We start from the raw sequence: 23,425 nt of genomic DNA on the forward strand, positions 1-23,425 counted from the left end.
TGCATTTACCATGGCTAATCCACCTACCCTGCATATCCCTGGATACTATGGGCAATTTAGCATGGCCAATCCACATCATCAGTCCATCTTTGGACTGTGGGAGGAAACCAGAGGACTCTGAGGAAACCCATGCAGACATGGGGAGAAGTGAAAACTCCACACAGAGAATCATTCAAAAGTGGAATCTGACCTGGGTACCTGGCACTGTGAGGCAGCAATACTAATCCTTGAGCCACCATATCACCCATTTTAACACACATTGTTAAAACTAGGAAGTAAAAGATAGAAACATTAAACCTTAATTACACTGATACCATGTATGAGAAAAAAAAGATTGAGTTACTTATCAAAAGAAATGGCAACGTCAATTTTCATCTAAAGGAATTAGACTTTGGAAAAATTATTAACTCTCCAGTTTATCCTTCCTACCCACTAGTTGAAAGTAATTTCTAAGGTCAGGCAGCATTTCAAAAAGAATAACATTGTAAAGAAAAAATGAAATGGCCGTCATTCATTGGAACCTATTCCTCATGGCTTTCATTAAAAAGAATATATCTTGCAAAGGTCAAGTGATTGTAAATAGATTATAAAGACTTTGTTCACAGTGATGAAATTGAATTAGAATTTCAGTGACGTTTTAAGGAACAAACTTTCCACACAAGGTACAACTGATTAAGTGTTCGTCTAACATAGGTATAGAATGTGCTCGATGATTGATTTGTGTTAAATCTGCACAATGGCATGGCATACAGAGTATTAATAAATAGGATGGGAGCTATTACTATTTTCAGAAAAATAAGTTCATTCTAGTTATATTTAAACTAATTTAGAATATTAAGAACATAAAATGAATAGCAAGCAGCCACCAAAAAAAGGAAGGAAAATGGGATAATTCCTGGATTTTGAGGGGAATGAAGAAGAGACAGTGATTGCCACTGACTTTAAAGGAAGTAGTCTACCAAGATCTAACAAGAACTATGGCAGGATTTCTCCTTTCCTAATTACCAGACATCAACTGTAGGGGATCTCCATGCATTCAACAACATAAATGGAGTCAAAAAGAGTGAGTAGCCAATGACTTTAAGTAGTTTTCATAGACAGCAAGGAAAGAAGCAAAACATTTCACTCATAATGCATTGTACAAGCACCACTGTAAGGATTGGGACATACACATCAGAATTTGAGACATCATAAATTTTAAAAGGAAATTATATGTTTAAAAATTGGATTTTTATTATAATGGAAAAATTTGAATATGGCAAATATAAAACTAATTTTCAAAAGGAGTGAGGTTGTTCATCAGTAGTTATGAATTCGGGTGCAATTAAAACCCTAGTTGCACACGCTAACCATTTGCATGTTTTCAAAGCAATATTTTAGCATGAACAGGTCAATGATTAATGGTTCAATTATTCTTAAGTTTTCAATCTTTTGGGACATGTATTTTTTTGAATTCATTCATTAAATATTGGTATAGTTAGCTGCACCAACATTTATTGCCCATCCTTAATACCCAGAGGGCAGTTAAGATTCAGCACACATTGCTATGGGTGTGGATCACATGTTAACCAGATCAGGTAAGGATGCTAGTTTCCTTTCCTCAAGGACATGAGTAAACCAGACGAGCTTTTCTGACAAATAACAATAGTTTCATGGTCATCATTAGATTCTTAATTCCAGAGTTTTATTGAATTCAAGTTCCACCATCTGCCATGCAGGATTCAAACCTGAATCCCCAGAACATTTTGTGGGTCTCTGGATTAATCATCTAGCAATAATATCCCCTTTGGAGGTAAGACAATTGCTGACAGCAGCTTCTGGATATCCATGTTTAACTCTGCATATGTGGACACCTGTTGTCAGTCTCACAGGGCAATGGCACTGAATGCTGACAAGTGTGCAACTATAGCTGCAGAATCAAGCTAATAAATTGTTAAATCTTTGAATCCAAGTTGCCCTCAGATAACAGATTAATAGATTATGAATTATCCAAGCAACTGCTATTTCATTCACTTCTCATAATTACTATCATCAAGACATTATGTATGAAATAACTCCACAGAGGCTGGTATCCCGTCACCAAGTCACCCTTTATCTACACGTCCATAGTACTTGACACTGATCTGGCTTCTTCAGAGCCAGCTTTCAGAGTGAACAGAACCTCTGACACTACCGTTTTTTTTTGACACTCCTGTTCTTTTTTTCCTTTATCTTTACCCCCACACTACTGCCTAACTGCGGTAGTAATTATTTTTTTCCCCAGCTCCCATGTGTGTGTGCAGGTGTGAGACACAGTGAGAGACACAAAGTGCACGAATCTTTATTCAGTTTCCACCACCAGGAAGAAAGGAAACACCCAAGTGGCAAGTGACAAGCAGTGCCCTTCACATCAAAGGGTAATGCTGTGTGATCAAACAGTGAAGGGGAGGGCAGGGACTAAATCAAAATAGAGTTGGAGGGGGAAATAATGCACTCCACTCCCTGCGTTGCTCACCTCTCCCTGATCAACTCCAGGGTGTTGGTGGACACCACATGCTCCTTTTCCAGAGACACCCAGGCTCTAACGTAACTGCGGAAGAGGGGCAGGCAGTCGGTCCTAATGACCCCCTCAACGGCCCACTGCCTGGACCTGTTTGTGGGACACTACTGTTTATCTTTTTTTTATGAAGAGCATTGACATTATTCCGACTTCCTGAGAGCCAGCTCTCAGAGTGAACAGGATGTCTGACACTCCAGTTCTTTTTTTTAATTCCTTTTTTTTAAACCCACACACTACCGCCTAGCTGTGGTAGTGCTTATTTTTCCCCCAGCACCCATGGTGTGTGTGTGTGCAGGTGTGAGACACAGTGAGAGACACAAAGTGCACGAATCTTTATTCAATTTCCACCACCAGGAAGATAGGAAAACACCCAAGAGGCCAGTGACAAGCAGTGCCCTTAACATTGCTGTTTTGTTTTAACCCCCACACTACCGCCTAACTGCAGTAGTGCTTATTTTTTTTCCCCCAGCGCCCATGGTGTGTGTGCGTAGGTGTGAGACACAGTGAGAGACACAAGGTACACGAATCTTTATTCAATTTCCACCACCAGGCGATAGGAAAACACCCGAGTGGCTAGTGACAAGCACTGCCCTCCACATCAAAGGTCAATATTGTGTGATCAAAGAGGAGGATAGGGATTAAATCAAATGTCCTGTTTATCTTTTTTTTTCTTTACACCCCCACACTACCGCCTAAGTGCGGTAGTGCTTATTTTATCCCCAGCACCCATGGTGTGTGTGCACAGGTGTAAAACACAGTGAAGGACACAAAGTGCACGAATCTTTATTCAATTTCCACAACCAGGAAGATAGGAAAAACACCTGAGTGGCTAGTGACAAGCACTGCCCTTCACATAAAGGGGCAATGCTGTGTGAGCAAAACAGTGGAGGGGAGGGTAGGGACTAAATCAAAATAGAGTTGGAGGGAGAAATGACGCACTCCACTCCCTGCGGCGCCCACCTCTCCCTGAACGACTCCAGGGTGTCGGTGGACACTGCATGCTCCTTTTCCAGAGATATCCGGGCTCTAATGTAACCACGGAAGAGGGGTAGGCAGTCGGCCCTAATGACCTCCTCCACGGCCCGCTGCCTGGACCTGTTTATGGGACACTACTGTTTATCTTTTTTTTCTTTTTTTTTTCCGTGTTTGGTCCAGTGAGTATTACTGGACTATATGATGCTCTGTGAATGTGTGTTACTAGTGAAATAAATCCACAGAGCCAATATATACTACTGTTTACTTCTTTTTCTTTTTTTTTGTTCTTTTTTTTTCTTTTTTCTTTTTAAAAAGGAAAACTCCCGAGTGGCCAGTGACAAGCAGTGCCCTTAACATTGCTTTTTTTTTTAACCCCCACACTACCGCCTAACTGCAGTAGTGCTTATTTTACACTACTGTTTATATCGGGCAACCAGGGCTCCCTGATTGGACCAGATTAACAGCCCCAATTAGGGAATTCATATTCTATGAGGTCCATCTGGCTGACCTTGTTACAATTACTGCAATATATGCATATTATGAGATATTTCATTCAATTGATTACCTACAATTGTTACCAAGGCAAAATAAGCTCTACTGATAAAATAATATTGGAATTCCAACTTGTATTTTAGTTCTGTTAAGAACTAGATGCATAAAGTCTCATACTTCCCTCTAAGCATTGTTGACTATAAACTCTGTCAAACCTTTTAATAAGCAATCAATGTTACCTATTTTCAACTTGCCACACTGCATTCTTGTGCTCTTAGCCAAATGAAACATTGAGAAGATATCAACCAATTGGTCAGAATTTGTGAATTTTTTTTACATTGAACTGTCTGACCTCATTGTTATTATTCTGCTGAAACTGACCACAATTCAGGATTTAGCTCTGGCCAATATTCAGATGAAAATCCTGAATTTGCGCTGTAACTTACTGTCTGTTAGAGGCTGCACTGTGGATCCACCTCCACACAAAGCAGTGAAATCAGTTAATGTGGCAATAACCTCTCTATTCACTCCAACATTGCCATTCTAAATTTGACAATAAGTGCACCATTTCCAGTCAGGTGTACCTGCCTTTTTAGCAGTGATAAGAGAAACAACTATAAACCTGTATGTGGGATTGTAGTTAAATGTTACCCGTACAATTAATTCCTATATTTTTAACATTATTCTGATTTACAAACTCCTTGTTTTCTCACACTTTGCAGACTTTCTTCACCCTTTTCATATGTCCTAAACTTCATTTTACTCTGTCATTTTTTTTCCCCAATGAGATTTGATTTAATGCTTTACATTTTCTGGTTGACTGTCTGTGAGAATTCTTTAATGTGATTGGATCCTTGAATAAGTTGATGATGTCACTGTTATTCCAGTCTGGATATTCTAGAAAAGATATTGAAATCAACTGCACAATGGGAGGGGGTAAAGTTCTTGCCTCAGGAATAGTTAGATCTCACGATGAGGTTTCCTCTGAAAGCAATGGTGTGTGCCTTTGCTTCACTACTGACTACAAAATAAAGTCTTCTGAAGCCCTTACCTATACCTTTGTCATATCTGGAATTTATTTCCTACTGTTTCCATAGTTTTACAAATTACATCCTATGTAACTTCCAACTGATGTAGCTCTCTGCTGTCACAAACCAGTCTTACACGAAGTTACCTTTTCTTCACCCATTTATCGCTGGTGTCCCATATCTCTGTATTTCCTAATACTTTGAAAACTTTGTACAGATCTACACAACACTCAATGTTCTTGCCTATGCTAGTCTTTGCAACCTACTCCAAGATGACTGAAATAACTGCATAGAGGCCAGCATCCTGTGACCAAAGTCACCCTTTTTTTTACATGTACACAGTATGTCAGCTCTGACCAGCTAACCCCAAGCCAGTCCCTAGACTGAGAAGACCTTTAGATTCTCCTGTTTTATATCTTACAGTCAGGGCTCCCTGATTAGCCCAAGTTAGCAACCTCATTAAAGGACCTCATACTCAATGAGACCCACCTTCCTGCTCTTTCATCTCTGTCAATCTTTCATTTTGCATCATCCATACCTGCAGTTGCAGACCTAAAATGTCATAGCCTCACACGATCAAACACTTTTCCCAAGCATTCATTCCTGACGAGTTATATCTGAAGCTTCTTCATAACGTTGTTGTATTTCAGTTTTCATCTTTGAAACAATGGTTGATGTAGGATTGCAGATTTATTGTAACTTACATACATCCAAAAGCTCCAGAGCAAGTTACAGGATCTGAGTAGGAAGATGGCCAGATGCCAGGTAAATAGCTGAACATTTCTGTTTATGTACTAACAGTGCAAGGAAAATATTAGCTGTAATCTTCCCAGTTGTGAAATTACAGTCTTCACCACATTTATAATGATTAAAAAATTGGCAGCAGAACACAATTCATTTCAATCTCTCAATTAAATTATCAATTGTGAAAATCAATGCTGTAAAATCTATTTTAATTTAGCTTATTATGTTTTATATATTATATATATATATATATATATGTGTGTGTATATATATAATTGCAAATAATAATGGATGAAGACATTCATCTAAACCTGGGATTTAAAGCCAGTCCAAAATGCCCTTTAAAGTTTATTCTCAAAATGGTTCAGTTGAAAGCAGTTGAATCTTTCAGTCAGATGTTCTGGGTTCAATACCCAGTCCAGAAGTTTGAATACAAAAATGAGACTGTCACTCAGTGTCATGCTGACACGGTGCTTAATTGTCCAAGCTTTCCAATCCATTCCATTGAGGCTTTGGCTGACCTGTGAAGTAGATGTAAAAGATCCATATTACTATTTTGAAGAAGAGCAAGGGAATTATCCCAATGCCCTGGCCAATAATGATCACTCAGTCAACATCACTGAGCACTTTTTCTCTTCATTATTATACAGGTGCTGGTGGGAGTTTCTGGGAACTGGTTGCTGAATTTTCTACACCACAGTACTGACAACACTTCAAAGTGTGTCATAACCTGAAATTATGAAAGGGACCAAAGAAATAAGACTATTTATTTTGATTTCTAATTTATTTCTTCCGTAGTACTTCCCTGATGTCTTTTTCTTCGACCAAGGATTTCCCTCCCTGATGGTTGACCGGGCCCTCAATTGTGTCCGTCTCATTTCTCACACTTCTTGCCCTGTCTCCCAGAGCCACAATATAATTACCCTTTTTACCTTCCACCCTACCAGCCTCCACAATCAGTAGATCTTCTGCTGCCGCTTGTACCACCTCCAAATAATGCTACCAGAAAGTACATTTCCCTTCCTTTCCCCTTTCAAAGGAAGTCTTCGTGTCATGGCATCCTTGTCTTTCCATTGTATCTTGTCCTGCAAATGCAGCAGTTACCATACCTTTAACTAACTCCCTCCTCACTGAAAGAGAGAGAGTGCCAAACCCTCCTGAGTGAAACACTGTACTTGTATTTATTATATTGTAATCACTGCTCATAATATCATCTCCTCTACAGTGTGTGTAGACCAAATACCTATTGGATAATGGAACAGCACCATTCAGTTAATAAGTGTGACTCTGAACATATGGTCATTTGACATCTTATTTCTCCACCATTCCTGGCCTCTGGTCTTTCTGTCATTGCCCTCTTCCACTCTTTGAATGTGGAGGTGCCAGTGTTGGACTGGGGTGGGCAAAGTTAAAACTTACACAACACCAGGTTATAGTTCAACAGGTTAATGAGCTTGTATTTCAAATCCCTGTTGGTCTATAACCTGGTGTCATGTCATTTTTAACTCTTTGAATGAAGTACTCACCATCAGCGTGAGCATTAGAACCTGACCTTTTGATTCAGCACTTAATCCTCGAAACCTAAGTTCAACAATTTAAGATCAAGCTTTTCTTCCGCTTTCCTGCATTGCACTCAGTGCTAATGATTCTGTTGTTGCCATTTACATTTTCTCTAAATCTGGAGTTAAAATCTCAGGGTCCAGAATGCCAGGGAGCTCTGACCAATTTATAACAGCTGTGCTCCCACTCTAACAGGCACCAATTCTCACGACCCCCTACTTCACTCACGCAGTTCTAACCAAGTGGTAGCAATATCTTCAATATGGGGTCGCAGTGGGTAAAAGTTTGAGAAGCACCACTCTCGACTCATATGTTACTTATTTACTTGTCCCATGACCACCCCTTTTTAACACATTTGATATTTAATCATTCCCATCATCCATCCTTTCACAAACCTTCCCATTTGTTCTTTCCTCTGCTCCCACTTTCTTTACATCTGTACTTGCTTAAGATCTGTCATATTTCTAACATTTTCCAGCTGTATGCCATTGGTAATCTGTTTATAAAGCTACAGTTGATGCTGACCTACTGTGTATTCCCAGCACATTATGTTTTTATACCGTGTTTGGATGAACACCTTGTATTCCTAGTCACACATATCTGTAATGTCAGAGTCGAAATATTGCTACTGCAAACGTTCGGGAACTGATCTATATTTGCTTGTTTCAGTGTTTCACCTGCATACCAAGCTAGTTCATTGCTGGATGCACAACTACAGTGAAATCAATATCCTTGGCTTTATAAACGTTGCATGCATGTTTTACATAAGATTTATTGCTGCAAATTTGGGTCAAACTGTGATTGATATATATCTGTAAGCTTATAGCTATGACATTTGTACGGGAAGAAGCTAGCCCAGGGTTCTGTAGTCCTGGCTTCTGCTCTTGGGGTTGTAAATAGACCATTAGGTGGCTTTAATTCCTTAACTTTCAGGGTCAAATAGCTTCCCGGTATTGCCGCTGTTACACTGTAAAGAGAGCTGTTACCCCACTACATCTTATTTCCCTACAAATTAACAAATGGAATAAATATGGATGTAGACACAAATAAATGTTCCATTTGTTATTTCTTAATGATGTGGAGCAAAAGAATATCCAATCTCACTGCTATGAATATCTCATTTTCTATAGCCATCAAACATGATATTCGTAGGAAACAGCAGCATTGTCTTCATAAACACTGACCTTGTATCTGCCATAAATAATAATAATGGCAGAATATGTTTCAAAGTTGTCGCTCATCTTGGAATCTCGATGATGATAATACATTTGTAAAGCTTCAATGACAAATCTCAATTTTGCAACTGCTGCTTACTGGGACCATAGCCTGTGCATACATATATTCGGATGACTAAATAGTTAACATTTAATCACTAGGACACACCTTGACCCTACTCATTATTTACTCATTAAAATCTTTTTAGAGTTTAAGATGACTTTGCAAAACTTAATATTTTGCAATCCTTAGCTGCTATATTTGTGAAGCTCCAGTGCATCTTGTCAGATTGAACTGAGCAATTAGAGAAATCTTGACATTTGAAGAATTGCATAATTGTGCCCCAACTGCAGAAACTGTAAACAGTGATGAAGTCAGCTATGTTCCTACACAAAGTTAAGAGCATATGTAACATTGTCTGATAGGTTATATCCTTTTGCTGAATAGTAGATGGAAACGTTGGCTTTAGAAGTTTGTATTTTTAGGCAGCGTTGAAAATCCTTTTTGAAAATAAAACAATTTCATACAGCGTTTTAGGGAACCCATAGACAATAGGACTTTTGTTCTATGTGACTTTGATCATTAAAATGCCTTCTCATTCTTTCCCTTCAAAAATCTCTGCTTTTTAACATTATCCTATTTCTGATTCATCTGACCTTGATCTTTCTCATTCAAATACTGAGCACACAGGTGCTGGAAAGTTAGACGTTTCACTGCAGGAAATTTTCTAAGGCTCAAATTCCCAAAACGCTGTCTGTTGCAGGCCTTTCTAGAGATGTACATTAATAAGAAAAGGCAGAGTACCTAATTAATAAGTGGTCATCAGTTATATTTTAGCTAAAAACTGACCACAAACAGGCAAGCTCTGTATTGTAATATGCCAAGAATTTACATTTTCTGAAAGCTTCAACTCCAAGCATTTTCTTCAAAGTGCCTCCACTGCTGGTCTGCTGTTGTCAGCATTAGTCCAGCTGTTGGCAAGTATAAGTTAAAGCTCGGGTCATGCTGTGATGTTGTGGTAAATCCTGCTTGGCAGGCTAACTTGAACTTAGTTTACTTTGCTGCTGTGATTCATTAAGATGTATGAAGAAATGCTCTTAAACTGTGAACCATTTTTCCATGCAATCTTCGGTTTCCAAACTGGCTCCAGAATGTAGCTGGAGGATGGAACCCTTTTGAATTTTGGATCAAAATTACATGACATCCTGATGCAATTACTGTACTGTAATAAAACACCAACAAATTTTACTTTTATTTTCATTAACATATACTTGGAACAGCCATAACATTTAATACTTAATGTCAGGAAACATCTCTTGTGCAGTCAAATACTAATTACGATATTGCACAGCCATAGCTAACGACAGGACATGTAACATATCCTTTTCAATGGCATCTGTTGGAAATGGCCCTCTCAATTTGATGATTCTTAACTAAGGGTAAGTGCTTAGCTAAGCCTCTAAACTATTTTGGCTTCAGAAATAATAACTTCAGACAGTGGGCACACTTAATCTGCATCAAAGTAAAGGTGACTTTAACAATTGATTTTGAAAAAAAAGAATGAAAATGGGTTTTCTGCTGATAAAGCTTTGAGGGTTTCATTTTCATACAATTTCACTCAATTTGCCTTGGTAAAATGCTGATGACCAAAGTACCCCTGTCTCTACATGCCTCCTGTAAGGTGGAGTGAGACGCTTATTCTTTTAGAAGAGATCCCCTTTGTGGAAATGTCAGACTCTTGCTGAAATGTTGGCAAAGTGTTCTGGAATGTTTCCCAATGAGTTTCAGTGATCCTATTCACAGTTACAGTGGCAAGTGAACATGTCATGTTGAGCATCTCTTGAAGTAGCAACTGAAATCTACAGCTTCACTGCACTTACTCTCAAAAACCTGGTCACCTTAAGAAAGGGGTGAAGGACAAGTGCTAACCACAAGCACTAGCAGGTTGTTTGAGTGGCAATCATACCCCTATTGACCCTCTGGGAAGCTGTTCTTTTGAGTTGAATTCTAAACCCCTTTATCAAGATGGTCTCTTGTCTTAAATGTAGGCTAAACCAACAGTACAGCTCAAAAACCCAGCCTTGCTTCCTTCAAGTACTTTACATACCCGTACAAGCTACTAAAAATAGTTGTGGTGGTTTCCAATGCTCTTCCCTTATAGGTTTCCTTGTGTCTTGTCTGAGGTTGTTGTAGACTAATCGATTGCTATAATTAGTCAGCAACTCCAGAATGTTTGCATTATGGAACTTCCAGGATACAGAAGGCAGTCTCAATGGATTGTGGTTTGTTTTTGGTTGGAATTGCTGTGCTCATGTATAATATGGGCTGATGATGTTTTGGTGGCTTCAGATTTGCTGTCGTATTGAAAATTCAGTAAACCTTTACATGAAATTTTATTGCAAGGACATATTCTTTCTCAGTTTTCTTTTCTCGTAACTTCATAGAGTACAGATGTAAATTAGTGCTAAATTAACAAATCATGGGAAAACAACAGACTCAGTGTTTAATGGATGCACCTTGTTGTTTTTAAGTATTTTGAGACTTAACAGTGTGAGGTAATACTGAAATTATGTGGTCGCTTTGTGACTCTAAAACCTCTGTTAAAATTTGCTCAAAGCTTGATCTGCAAAATGGAAAATTCACATCGCTACAATGAAGGACACTCTTCTCAAACTGACACTAAGCCACATTGTTGAGCAAGGATAGAGGATACTTTATTCTGCATTTGACTCTTTTGTTGACCTAGCAGTGCTTTACGCTGAGAATTTTTAGTTACAAATTTGCCACTTTGTCCTAAAGATTGTCTCAAACTTTAAGCATAAACATGGTTGACATAATCAGTCTCTTAGGAACTAGGCTATCATCAGCACATTTCTTGGAATGAAATGTTCTTCCATTTTTATTACATCCTCACTATCCTGATGAAGTGCTTGCATGTACTTGCAAACATTTGCTTACTAGTTTCCTAAAGTTTTAATTGAAAGATTTTCCCAAGAGCAAACTAAGTTTATTCAGGAGGTAGATGAACATGAAAATCACAGAATCGATTTCTATTTGTTGCTAAAGTAGGTGAGCCCAGCTGGGCTAGAAATAGGGACTTTTCAATTGGCTTCAGTCTTTGTGGTAGGAAGGGAAAATTTGGCTAAAATGATGCTGTTCAGAACCCCCTGCTGAAAACACTTAAATACATGCATCTGGTGAGGACAGAAACAGAGGCTGCATAGCCTAACTGTTGGATGAAAATTACTCTCAGGACTTCCATGTGAAGAATGGCCAGTTAAGCAATGAACCAGAGGACAAGAGCAGCCCAGGCAATATACCGTTGTTTTCCAGAGACAAGGGGAAGACAATACAAGAATTGGCAGAAAAAAGGAGGAAGAGGACACAATTTAGAACAAAATTCTATTTGGATGTTATGAGGGGATTAAGTTAGATGACATCTGAAAACAGGATTGGAGAGCATTCCTAACAATTGGGTTGCAGATAGCAGGTTAAATGTGCATTGCCTGCTGTTTTACATGATTACTTCCAGTCAGTACTGCCCGGGCTGTTCATTGGCTACACACATCATCAGAGGGTACAATATCATAGGTAACTGATGCTACTTTAAGGCAGCTTATGCCCTCTAAATGTGAGGTGCTTATGACTACAAATTGCAGTGAACTGAAACAATGTTGCAATAAGTTCAAGATTTGATGAACATGCAAGACACAATCAGCTGAGTCTTATTAGCTGATATTTTTGTTGTGTTTACACTCCTTCTGGAATGTGCCTATGCAGAAGAAGTCTGGAGAGGAATGTAGTGGTGTTTGTCGGGATTCGTCCCGAGCAGCACTGTGACGCGGGACTCCGTGTTCTATGGTCTGTACCCCGGGATGCACACCGAGATGAACATCAACTGTGCCTGGAGGATCATCAGCTCGATGAAAGATGCTCTTTGGGCGGTCCAAAACCTGTTGATCTTCCAGCTGAAGGAGTTGACCCCGACTGAGTGTTGCAGACTGGCATATTCCAAGGTCCAGGACTACGTGTTGAGGGACGCGCTGAAGCTTGGGGCAGCTGCTGCCGAGGCGCGGTGGGGAACAACACTGTGTACGACTGCCTGCCTAAGAAGAACTGGGGGCCTACGCAGTCATTTGGGCTCTGCTGACGCCTCAGCAGAAGAGCTGGATAGTAAATATGTAGATTTGTATATTTGAAAAATAAATTTCGATGTCTGCATGTAAAGCAATGTAATGAGTGCACAAGAATGGCATGACCAATTGTATAGAGATCCAAATAATTTTATGAATAAAGTATATTTTTGAAATAAAAAAAAGTTTACATTCCTCATCACCAGAACTTTCCAACAAGCACGAAGACATGGCTTGGCTGGTGGTGAGAAGGGCTCTGCCTGTGAGATCCTTTATGCATGCCCAGACTCTCTGCCGCATCACACACTGCCCTCGAAGCGGCTGCAGAAGGGACGAGACTGTCACACACCTCCTTCTGGAATGTGCCTACACAAAGGAAGTCTGGAGACGAATGTAGTGGTGTTTGTTGAGGTTCGTCCCAAGCAGCTCCGTGCTCTACGGTCTGTTCCCCGGGATGCACACCGAGACGAACATCAACTGTGCCTGGAGGATCATCAACTTGGTGAAAGACACTCTTTGGTCTGTCCGAAACCTGTTGATTTTCTAGCTGAAGGAGCTGACCCCAACTGAGTGTTGCGGACTAACACATTTCAAGGTCCAGGACTACGTGTTGAGGGATGCGCTGAAACTTGGGGCAGCTGCCGCCATGGCACGGTGGGGAAAGATCACCGTGTAACGTCTGCCTGCCACAGAACAGGGGTCCCACGCAGTAAGTGGGCTCCACTGACGCCTCAGCTAAACATATGGATAGTAAACATACAGACCTGTATGTACAAATGATTACTCGATCTCTGTATGCAGAGAAATGGAATGTTTACGTATGTTAGGCATGACCAATTGTAGAGATCATCAAAATATTTTATGAATAAAGTATATTTTTGAAATAAAAAACAATACATTCTCTCTGTGAGGCCCCAAATATTTCTTGCCTGTTGTCTCAAACCTGCCTCATTAGCTACCGACCATGCCCCTACAGCACACCTCCTATCTAATGCTAACCTCATCCTCCCAGTCATAGCTGGAGGAACTTGCCACCTGCTGGGATATTTTGGGATTTGTGAAGTCAGTATAATTTTTAAAACAATACCAGCTGTGCACCCTAAGCTCAGTTCGTAGCTGCCCTGCATATTTTGTAACATTTTCCCAGAAACGGCAGATAAGGGACATTGGCATCCCACTTTGCAATAGTGGTCGGGGGGTTCTGGTGGATAAAATGGCGCAGAGGAAGCCATGATGGTCTGGTCCAAAATCACTATCCAGGTCAGTGTTCTCTTAGCCACATGGAAGAATGCCTTGTGGTGCCCCAAGAAAGCCTTCTCTGCTCCATCAGGTTAGGTGCCACCATCTTCTCTCTGCTACCTAATACTCACAGTATTTTTGATCCTGTGCATATCTGTCACCAAGGCTCATGCTTGACCACTCTAACTGTTACATATACCATCTTTCCATATTTACCTTCACCAATCCAAACCACTAACCCACCAAACTCTTTCCCCCTGTTGCTGGCACATGGTGCAACTGTGTGTTTGGCATAGCACAATGACAGTGCAAAACAGACAGGGTGAAGCAGGGTGCTGTGAGGATTTGGGTAGGCTCAAAGTGAGTTAGTGTGAAAATAGCAAGGGTGCATCCCTGATGGATAACCTAGTCCAATCTGCAAGCCTACTACCTGTCCCTGTGCACAAAATGTCCTTCCTTGCAGCAGCATTTGGATGAGAGATGCCAGTGTGTTGCAAAGTGCAGCATTACATTGCAGAATCATACTGTAGGTGGATCAGAGGTTTGCCATGAGCATGTGGTGGATGCTGGTACTAGTTGGATGCCAAGGTCATGGATGTGGCATATCTGCAACCGGTCCCCATGGAACATGCCCAAAGACATCAGTGCCTAGTGTCCAAAATGGAGGGTCTGGAGGATCAAGAGGCAAGTTGGAGTCACCTGCACTGACTTTCATATCGCAAATTCTTTGTATTTAAGTTCTGTACAACAGGCAATAGAGAGAAAATGCTTATTAAAGAGATGAGATTAAATAACTATGAGTGATAATATTCATTAATATGGCTGTCACTGCTCACTAGTGAGGACTTAGTTGGAAAGTGCATCATGTCAGTCTCGACATCCAGAAGAGCCTTGCTCAACATCCCATGCAATTCTTCCAAATTTCTCACCACATCGTTTAGGGGCAGGGGAGATTCTACCTTCCATATAGAAACCTCTAAAAATGCATCCAATTTCACCAGTATCCAAAGAAATAATCCAGCAACTAGCCTCTCATCTTTTTAAGTAGCATGGTTGAGTAATCTTTCAGTCTAACATAAGAGAGGGTGGGTCAGCTGAAAAATGAAGTTTCAAAATACAGCTGGGACTGCAAATTAACAGGTGGCCTGTTTCCTTGCTAAACCCATTTCCCAATTTCCAGTTGTCCCTTACCAAGGCAGTGTGCCTTCCTTTGAAAATGTATCTGAACTTTTCATCCCATTTTCCTTTCTTCGTTACCCCCTAAAAAAAAAGAGGAGGAATACAATCCAATATAATCCCTAGTTTGTTAAACATAGGGCAGAAGTCACATGACACCAGGTTATAGTCCAACAGGACTATAACTTGTTTGAAATCACAAGCTTTTGGAGGGCTGCTCCTTTGTCTGGTGAAGTGACTTCTGAACTTGTCCACCCCAGTCCAACACCGGCACCTCTACATCATGGTTAAACATACATCTGGGTTCAGCAACACTGCAAGTTAATGTTGTCCATCTAGCCTGATTTTTTTTTAATCTTGATGACATATCCTGTACTCTACAATCATCCATTGTGAATCTTATCAAACCCACCTACTCCTTTAAACATTTTTAAAGCTTTGGCCAGATCTCCTCTTCATACATAAGTGCTTCATTTTGTGATGTAATGTAGAAAAGATAAGGAAATGGCAACTAAATTTTAAACCCACCTCATAGCATTGTGCAGGCATTAAATTCACAATGTAACAAATGTCTGGGAACACACAAGAGTTAAGCAGCTCTAGTGGAATTGCTCCTTGAGGCAGACCCCTGGTGATAAGTTACTTGTGGGAATGATAACGCACAGATGGTACAGAATGGTGGGTGGTGGTTTTAATAGGCACTCAACAACTCAGCAATGTTTTTCCTTTTCAAATATGCTTTGTAATCTGAACAGTGTGAAACTGGTGATGAAGTGGATTAATCATTTCTGAAAGTGTACCCTTTACCATAACATTATCAGGTTAACAAAGTCACAGCATAGGTAAAAATGCAACAGCAGGAAGCTGAAACAATATGAAGAATCACAGCATGTAAGTAATTGAGGAAAATCACCACTTGTTAAGGTATTTGCTTTGATAATGAAGGTGAGTTAATGTAGGAAAGGATCAAAGGAAATGTTCACGCAGAATGCCCACCAAATGAGTAATGATGTGCTGTATGCTGAGTGTCATTCTTTTGCTTTGTCTACATTCACACAATACAAAAGAGCAGACAGGATAAAGTTCAATAATGTTAATCCCACCTAAATCTGCACAGGCTCCAATCAAGCCTAGTCTCCTTGATCACAAAAGAAAAATGCACACATTTTAGTTGCAGCAACTCCATGACTTCAGACACTTTGATACTGGTTGATATCGTATTTGGATTCCAAGTGCAGAGTGGCCAGAAGCAGACTTTGAGGATTGACACCATTATTTATGTCCTTATTCTAGTATTTGGTTGATCAACAAATTCTGCTACCATTTTATTTGATAACAGAAATGCTGCATGCCTGTCCAGCACCTAGGTGTAAAAGTAGTATTAAATAGATTCATGGAATCTATAGAATCATACAGCACAAAACAGACCCTTAAGTCCAACTCATACATGCTGACCAATTTTCCCAAGCTAGTCCCATTTGCCTGTATTTGGCCCATATCCCTCTAAAACTTTCATATTAATGCACCTGTCCAAATATGTTTTAAATGTTGTAACTCTTCTACCTGCACCAACCATCAGAACTCCACCATTACTAACCATGACTTTGTTCAGCATGTAATGTTATAGATACAAGTGGTACTTTCAGAAATGTTTAATGTGCCTAATCACCAGTTTCACACAGTGCAGAATTCAAAACATATTTGAAAGGAAAAATCATGCTGTGTTGTTAAATGCCAATGTGACTGTGGCCGAGCTTCTTCTGGATGTAGCTATTCTTGATAAAATAATTTCTGACATGCTTTTTTAAATTAGTATTTACATTTTCCCAACATTAACATCTCAGCTTCATGATTAAACACTATCCATTTAGTAAAATCAGTAACCATTTAATTATGACCCCTTGAATTGATCACAATGCCCATTGAGCACTTAAGTTGGTACAACAGAAATAATAACTGTAAATAGAAACACAATACCCAACCTTTACAATAGAAAATATCAAAGAATTCAGCTCTGAAGAGAATACGCAATGCTTGAGGTCGGTACGTTCAAATTAAAAGCACCCAACATCTTGGGCATTGTCTGTGAAGAAATGCAACATGTTGATGAATCACATCAGAATGGAATAAGCCCAAATCCTTAAAATGTTCTGATCTATACAAATACAGCTTGATTAGTGTGTGACCAGCATATTCTGTTTTTTTAATATTAAATATTTGGCATTGTGGTATTTAGTTATTATGGAATTGGTGTATTATCATTTATGTGTTAATGGATTCTTCATAACCGGGATTTAATCCTGATGAATAGATTTGATTTGATGCACATGTGTTATTCTGTGCCAGATTGTTTTCATTCACTCTGACTTGCTGGCTGTTGAATCAGGTCATAGATTGCATTATAAAAGAAAATCTTCCAGATGTTTGTACTTAAAGCATGACCATTGTCAGTGAACAGGTCACACAAGGAGCTGAACATTTGACTCTTGCTAAGAGTTCTAGTCCCAGTGCCATCTGTGACTCTAGCCTTGATTATTTGATTTGGTGAATGCTATCAGTCTGTTGGAGGATTTCTAAGAGATATCTAATTCTACACGGTGATAAAACTAATATTTGCCTAACTTGTCCTCCTTGAATTATACCGCTATAACTAATCACAAAGCATTGTTGATGGAAAAGCAATATATTAAAATCATCTCCGCCATTCAATTGAGAGCTCCATGTAAATATTTGTAAACTGGAATTACAGTTGCAGCTTAGTGACTCATACAGACTCCAATCACACTCCATCCCTCATTATCTTTCTTTCCCTCAGTCTGTGTGCCTTTCTTCTTCCCTATCCCCATATCAATGCCTCTGCTGATTTCTCTTTCTTAACATCAGTTTCTAAAATCTGCTCGTTCTCTGACTTGATGTGGAGGAGCCGGTGTCGGACTGGGATCGACAAAGTTAAAAATCACATAACACCAGGTTATAGTCCAACCTGTTGTGTGATTTTTAACTTTCTCTGTTACATTTTGGTTTTGCTTCATTTGTAGTTGTGAGCTACTTGATCATTTGCCAACCTATACATTATCAGTTTACCTGTGTCTCAGGCCCTTTTAGATATAGTTTTAGTTTGGATGCTCAGATGTCTGAGTTCATGAACCAACCTGCCTATTTCTGATAGGCACTTCATTTTGTTGTATTATTGTTCAATGTTTCAGATACAATATAATTTGGTCATCTGCACTATTTCGAATTTCTTGTGCTGGAGAAACTATTCCCTTTGCTTCTTTTCTGTTTAGTGAATTATTGTTGGTTTTTTTTTGGAGATTTTTATTGCAAGGTTTTCAAATAAGCATTTTTAACCCAATCAGCTGTTGAGAAGGTTTTGTATGATTTGCCTTTTGGACCAATTTTCTTTTTAGCTTCAATCTCAAATTTTGGAAGATTGGATTTGCCTGTGAGATGTTTTAATCATTTGGAAGAAGAACAAATTCATTTTGCTGGGAATTCTGATGATCTTCCTCCACTTCTTCTTCCAAATGATGTAACTTCCCACATCAAACTGCACACTGGTTGAGGTACTTTGACCTGGATGTATCCAAAAAGCGCAGGTTGCAGTTTTCCAAGAGTTGTACATTACACTCCAACCTGACCTACAGTTAATTCCACCATGGGCACAGCTCTGTTAGTATCTGTCGGGGTCACCTCAGCCACTAAGGTTCTAGCCAGCAAGAGGGCCAGCAGGAAGTCTCTCATTTGAGTTTCAGTTCCTGATATATTTTCAAAACCCTTCTAGTCTGTGTCAAATCAGCAATTCCCTATCACTTTCTCTTCCTTGATTGATGGATTAGAGGACTCCACTGCACGGGCGTCATTTAGTTCCTTTCCTTAATAAAGGAGAAGACGGAAACACAAGTTTCTGTAAATGTCAGTAGGGCATACACACCTGTGTATTTGACAGGCTGAAACTGTGATATCTGCCATTTCCCTGAACCTGTATCTAATATACTTCCAAAAGCAACTGAAGTGAGCTATTGCTTGCCTGCAGTTTAGGAGTTAGTTTCTCCGAAGTTCTGACAAGTATTGGCTTCTGCCATGAGCTTTGAAGCTTTCATTTATACAGGTCTTTTGCCACAGAAGCTTCAATGTTCCGATATCAGCAGCATTTGGACTTACAGCATTGAATTGTACAATGAAATATTGCTGAACTTTGGCAAACATTCTCTTGGTCAGTGTCTAAGGTGACTCATAACCACTGAGCTATTGACATGACAAAGCTGTAAACTTGAGAGGGTAAGGAAAAGATTTACAAGAATGTTGCCAGGACTGGAGGGTTTGAGCTTTAGGGAGAGGCTGAATAGAAGGGGGCATTTTTCGCTGGAGCATCGGAGGCTGAGGGGTGACCTTTTGGAAGTTTATAAAATCATGAGCAGTTGGGATAGAGTGAATAGCCAAAGTATTAATCCTAGTGTGTGGAAGACCAAAACTAGAGGACATAGGTTTAACGTGAGAGGGGAAAGATTTAAAAAGGATCTAAGGGACAACCTTTTCTTGCAGAGGGCGGTGAGTGTATAGAATGAGCTGCCAGAAGAAGTGGTGGAGGCTGGTACAATTACAACATTTAAAAGGCATTTGGATGGGCACATGGATGGGCAAAGGTTTAGATGGATTTGGGCCAAATGCTGGCAAATGGCATTAGGTCAGATTGGGTGTCTAGTCAGTGTGGCTGAGTTGCATGGAAAAGTCTTGTTTCCGTGCTGTATGACTCTATAAGTGGATTTTAGGAACTGATGTGTTGTTATTTAAATATTGAGCAAGTATTGAATTGGACTCAATTTGTTATTTTTATAAACTGCAGTGGAAAAATAGAGATGACTGAAGCTCACACATTTCCATTAGCGCTAGTAGTGGACGACAAGGTGGCACAGTGGTTAGCACTGCTGTCTCACAGTGCCAGAGACCCGGGTTCAATTCCCGCCTCAGGCAACTGTCTGTGTGGAGTTTGCACATTCTCTGCATGGGTTTCCTCCCACAGTCCAAAAATGTGCAGGTTAGGTAAATTGGCTATTCTAAATTGCCCATAGTGTTAGGTGAAGCGGTAAATGTATGGGGATGGGTGGTGGGTCGGTGTAGACTCATTGGGCTGAAGGGCCTGTTTCCACACTGTAAGTAATCTAGTAGAGAGGAACTTGGGCTCAAAAATGATTTTAATATTGCTATGTTTTGTGTTCAATCTGCACATCTTGAGTTGTGCTTTTGGTCCAAATGTACAGTTGTGTACACCTTCTTATTAATCTAATCCATGATTATTTAAATGTTGCTGATTAATCTTAGATGTTTAAAGAAACAATGTGTTTTTAAAAAGTGTGAAACTCCAAAACATTGTTGTTCAGAGAGAGGCTTGAATGTAATTATAAACTTAACAATTTTGCTTGCGTGGAAATAAAGCAAGATGATAGAATCATAGAGTCATGCAGTATAGATGAGGGCCTTCAGCCCATCAAGTCTGCAGTGACAAATTTCCATTTGCTGCATGAGTGTGTTTCCAATAGCACTCAATGTATTCAACACCATCCAGGAGAAAGTGCCCCATTCACCACTGTAAGCGGTGCTAGAACAACTCACGGAATCTACTTGAATGGCACCCATCTAGAATAGCAAGGATGGCCAATACATTTGCACACCACCACCTGCAAGTTCTCCTCAAGCTATACACGATCCTGACTTGGAAATATTCACCATTCTTTCAGTGCCACTGGGTCAAAATCCCGGAACTCACTAACATCACAATGGATGCCCTACACTAAATGCACTGCAGTGGTTCAACACGATGGCTCACCACCACCTTTGCAATGATAGTTAGGGATGGGCACCAAATGGTGATCTAGTTGATGCTGACATCTGAATGAGTTTTTTTTTAAATTAAAAAAAGCAACACAGCTCACCATATAACAAGTTTGTAGCTGTCATGTTCTGGTTTATTCAAGGAATCCCATGTTGGAAAATGACCTTTTCCCGATTCTCCCATTTGCATTAAAAGAAAGCCCCTAAAACAACGGCATCATATTTCTGTTGTTGCTTCATTTACTGACCACATCTGTTTCATTCTATACATCCAAGCTGACCATTCAAGCTATCCATCCGCCAACATGGGTTACCACGTAATTATTTTTCTCTGCTCCTCATTGTTTTAGGATTTAGTAAAAATATTCAGAATCATCAGAATTTTGAGAGGGTAAGAAAATAAAAAAAATCACAATTTCCAATGGGATGAGGCATAGTAACCATAAGACATGGATTTACGTCATTTAGGAAAATAAACAGGGTCAACTTAAGGAAACTTTTTTTACACTTGGTTTTTGTGATCCGTGACCTGAAAAGATGCTGGAAACAGGTTCAATAGGAACATTCAAAAGAGAATTATGTAAATACAAGGAGGTTGATGTTTTTTTCTTACAGCATTGTGGAGAAAGAGCAGTGGGAGTGGGACTAATTGGATAATTCTATCAATGAACCAGCAATGAGCTCAATGACCTCCTTCTGTACCGTATCATTAACTGAGAAATGACAACCTACAAAACATTTAATGTGTAAAACCACCAATCCCATAGTATCAATAAGATTACATTGAAAGGTAGGACTTCATTTTCTGACCATTAAACACTTCCACAATAGTTTCTCACAGGAAATACAAGATTTGCAATTTGTCCTTTGATATTCCAGCAACTCTCCTGTAACATTGTTTATAGATTATACATCTTTTCAGAGAGTGGTACAGAAAAGTGATATCATTTAACAATGACTCTGTTTCTGAGGGGCATGTACCATAACTTCTAATTGTTCTGATATACTGAGGTCAGTTGATTCCTTTGGTCAATCGTTGAGGTCAATGCTGAGTCTTCTCTGGTGCTGAGCAAATTTCTCTGCAGAGTTTGTTATTTTATACCTTCTTTCATGTTTGATGTAGCAAACTGTATCGTGGCAAAGTAGAATGTGCAATAACATATTTTTCTCATGAACCATTTAGTTTTTGATCAACTAATATTTTTTGAAAGTTTGCCTGAATGCTAAATGATATCTAAAGTCATAAAAACTGATTCTCGAAACAAAGAGCAAGTTTCCCGTCACAAAGAGTGACACTCTGTCAGGCAGAATGGTCACCCTAGGAAGCAGAGCAGAGATATGACTGTCACGGGTTGGTCGTTTCACAATCAGCCAATCATGCAAATATTGTGGCCTGAGGGAAAACACATTGCTCCTCCTGGCACACAAGCCATGCTATAAAGGAATTTAGCACAGATCCAGACCTTAACTACACCCTCTCATTCTGCAGGCTTTCAAGTTAAAAATTAATTTAAGTAGAAGTACACAGCATTCTTTAATACCTTAGTAACCAAACATTTTTCTTATTCTTTCATTGAATGCTCACATTCAAAGAGTGCAGTAGTTGTAGTCCATCCCTAATTACCCTTGAAATGTTGGTGAGCTACCTTTTAGAACTGCTGCAATTAGTCATGTGTAGGTCGACCCACAATGTGTTAAGTAGAGATTTCTGAGATTTTTACCCAGCAACCTGAAAGAAAGGACAATATCGGGATAGTTTGTAGGTTAGAAGGGAGCTTGCAGGAGGATGAAGAAACCAAAACTGTGATATTGCTGCTATTAACCAGAATTTCCAAAGTTAAACTGGAGAAGCTCACATATGCTATAATAGCCCATAATAGATCATAACTGAGCTCCAATAAAGAGTTTTTCAATTTTTTATATTCTACAGACACTCAATTTGGAGAGTGAGCCAGATTCATCACAGCACAGGTAAAGCTGTGTTTTTGTTTTTTCTCTGGAAAATAATTCCTGGTGTTTATTGATTTGGATCTGTTTACCTTGCATTTGTTCTGCATCACATTGCAGCACTATAGGCATTGGCTACAATATTAATTCCTTCTCCCTCAGTTTACTGATCAAATTATCCTGATCGAGAAATTTCATCTCGCCAAAGCAAACTGCTTTCATTGATGAGCAGCTTTGTGCCTGGGGTTCACAATTAGTTCTGTTTGAACAACAAACAACAGTACTTCACAAGAACAGGCCTTGCAGTTAACCAAGGCTACACTGATATGATTCTAAACTAAAACACTTTTGCCTCTACATTGTCCATATCCCTCTATTCCCTAGCTATTCATGTATCTATCAAGATGTCTCTTAAACGTTGCTGTTGTATCTGCCTCCACCACTTGTTCTGGCCATGCATTACCGGCAGTTACCACCCTCTGTAAAAGAAATCTGCCTCTTCCATCTCCTTTAAACTTACCACCTTTTACCTTCAACATATGTCC

General features: G+C 39.5%; 1 protein-coding gene across 4 annotated transcripts in view; it reads left to right on the top strand.

The window, feature by feature from the left end:
- afap1l2 (actin filament associated protein 1-like 2) overlaps positions 1–23,425 on the top strand; it is a 220,921-nt gene that overhangs the window by 11,292 nt on the left and 186,204 nt on the right. The gene's annotated exons all lie outside the window — the stretch shown is intronic.

Source organism: Chiloscyllium punctatum, chromosome 38 (assembly GCF_047496795.1).
Source record: "Chiloscyllium punctatum isolate Juve2018m chromosome 38, sChiPun1.3, whole genome shotgun sequence".
NCBI lineage: Eukaryota > Metazoa > Chordata > Chondrichthyes > Orectolobiformes > Hemiscylliidae > Chiloscyllium > Chiloscyllium punctatum.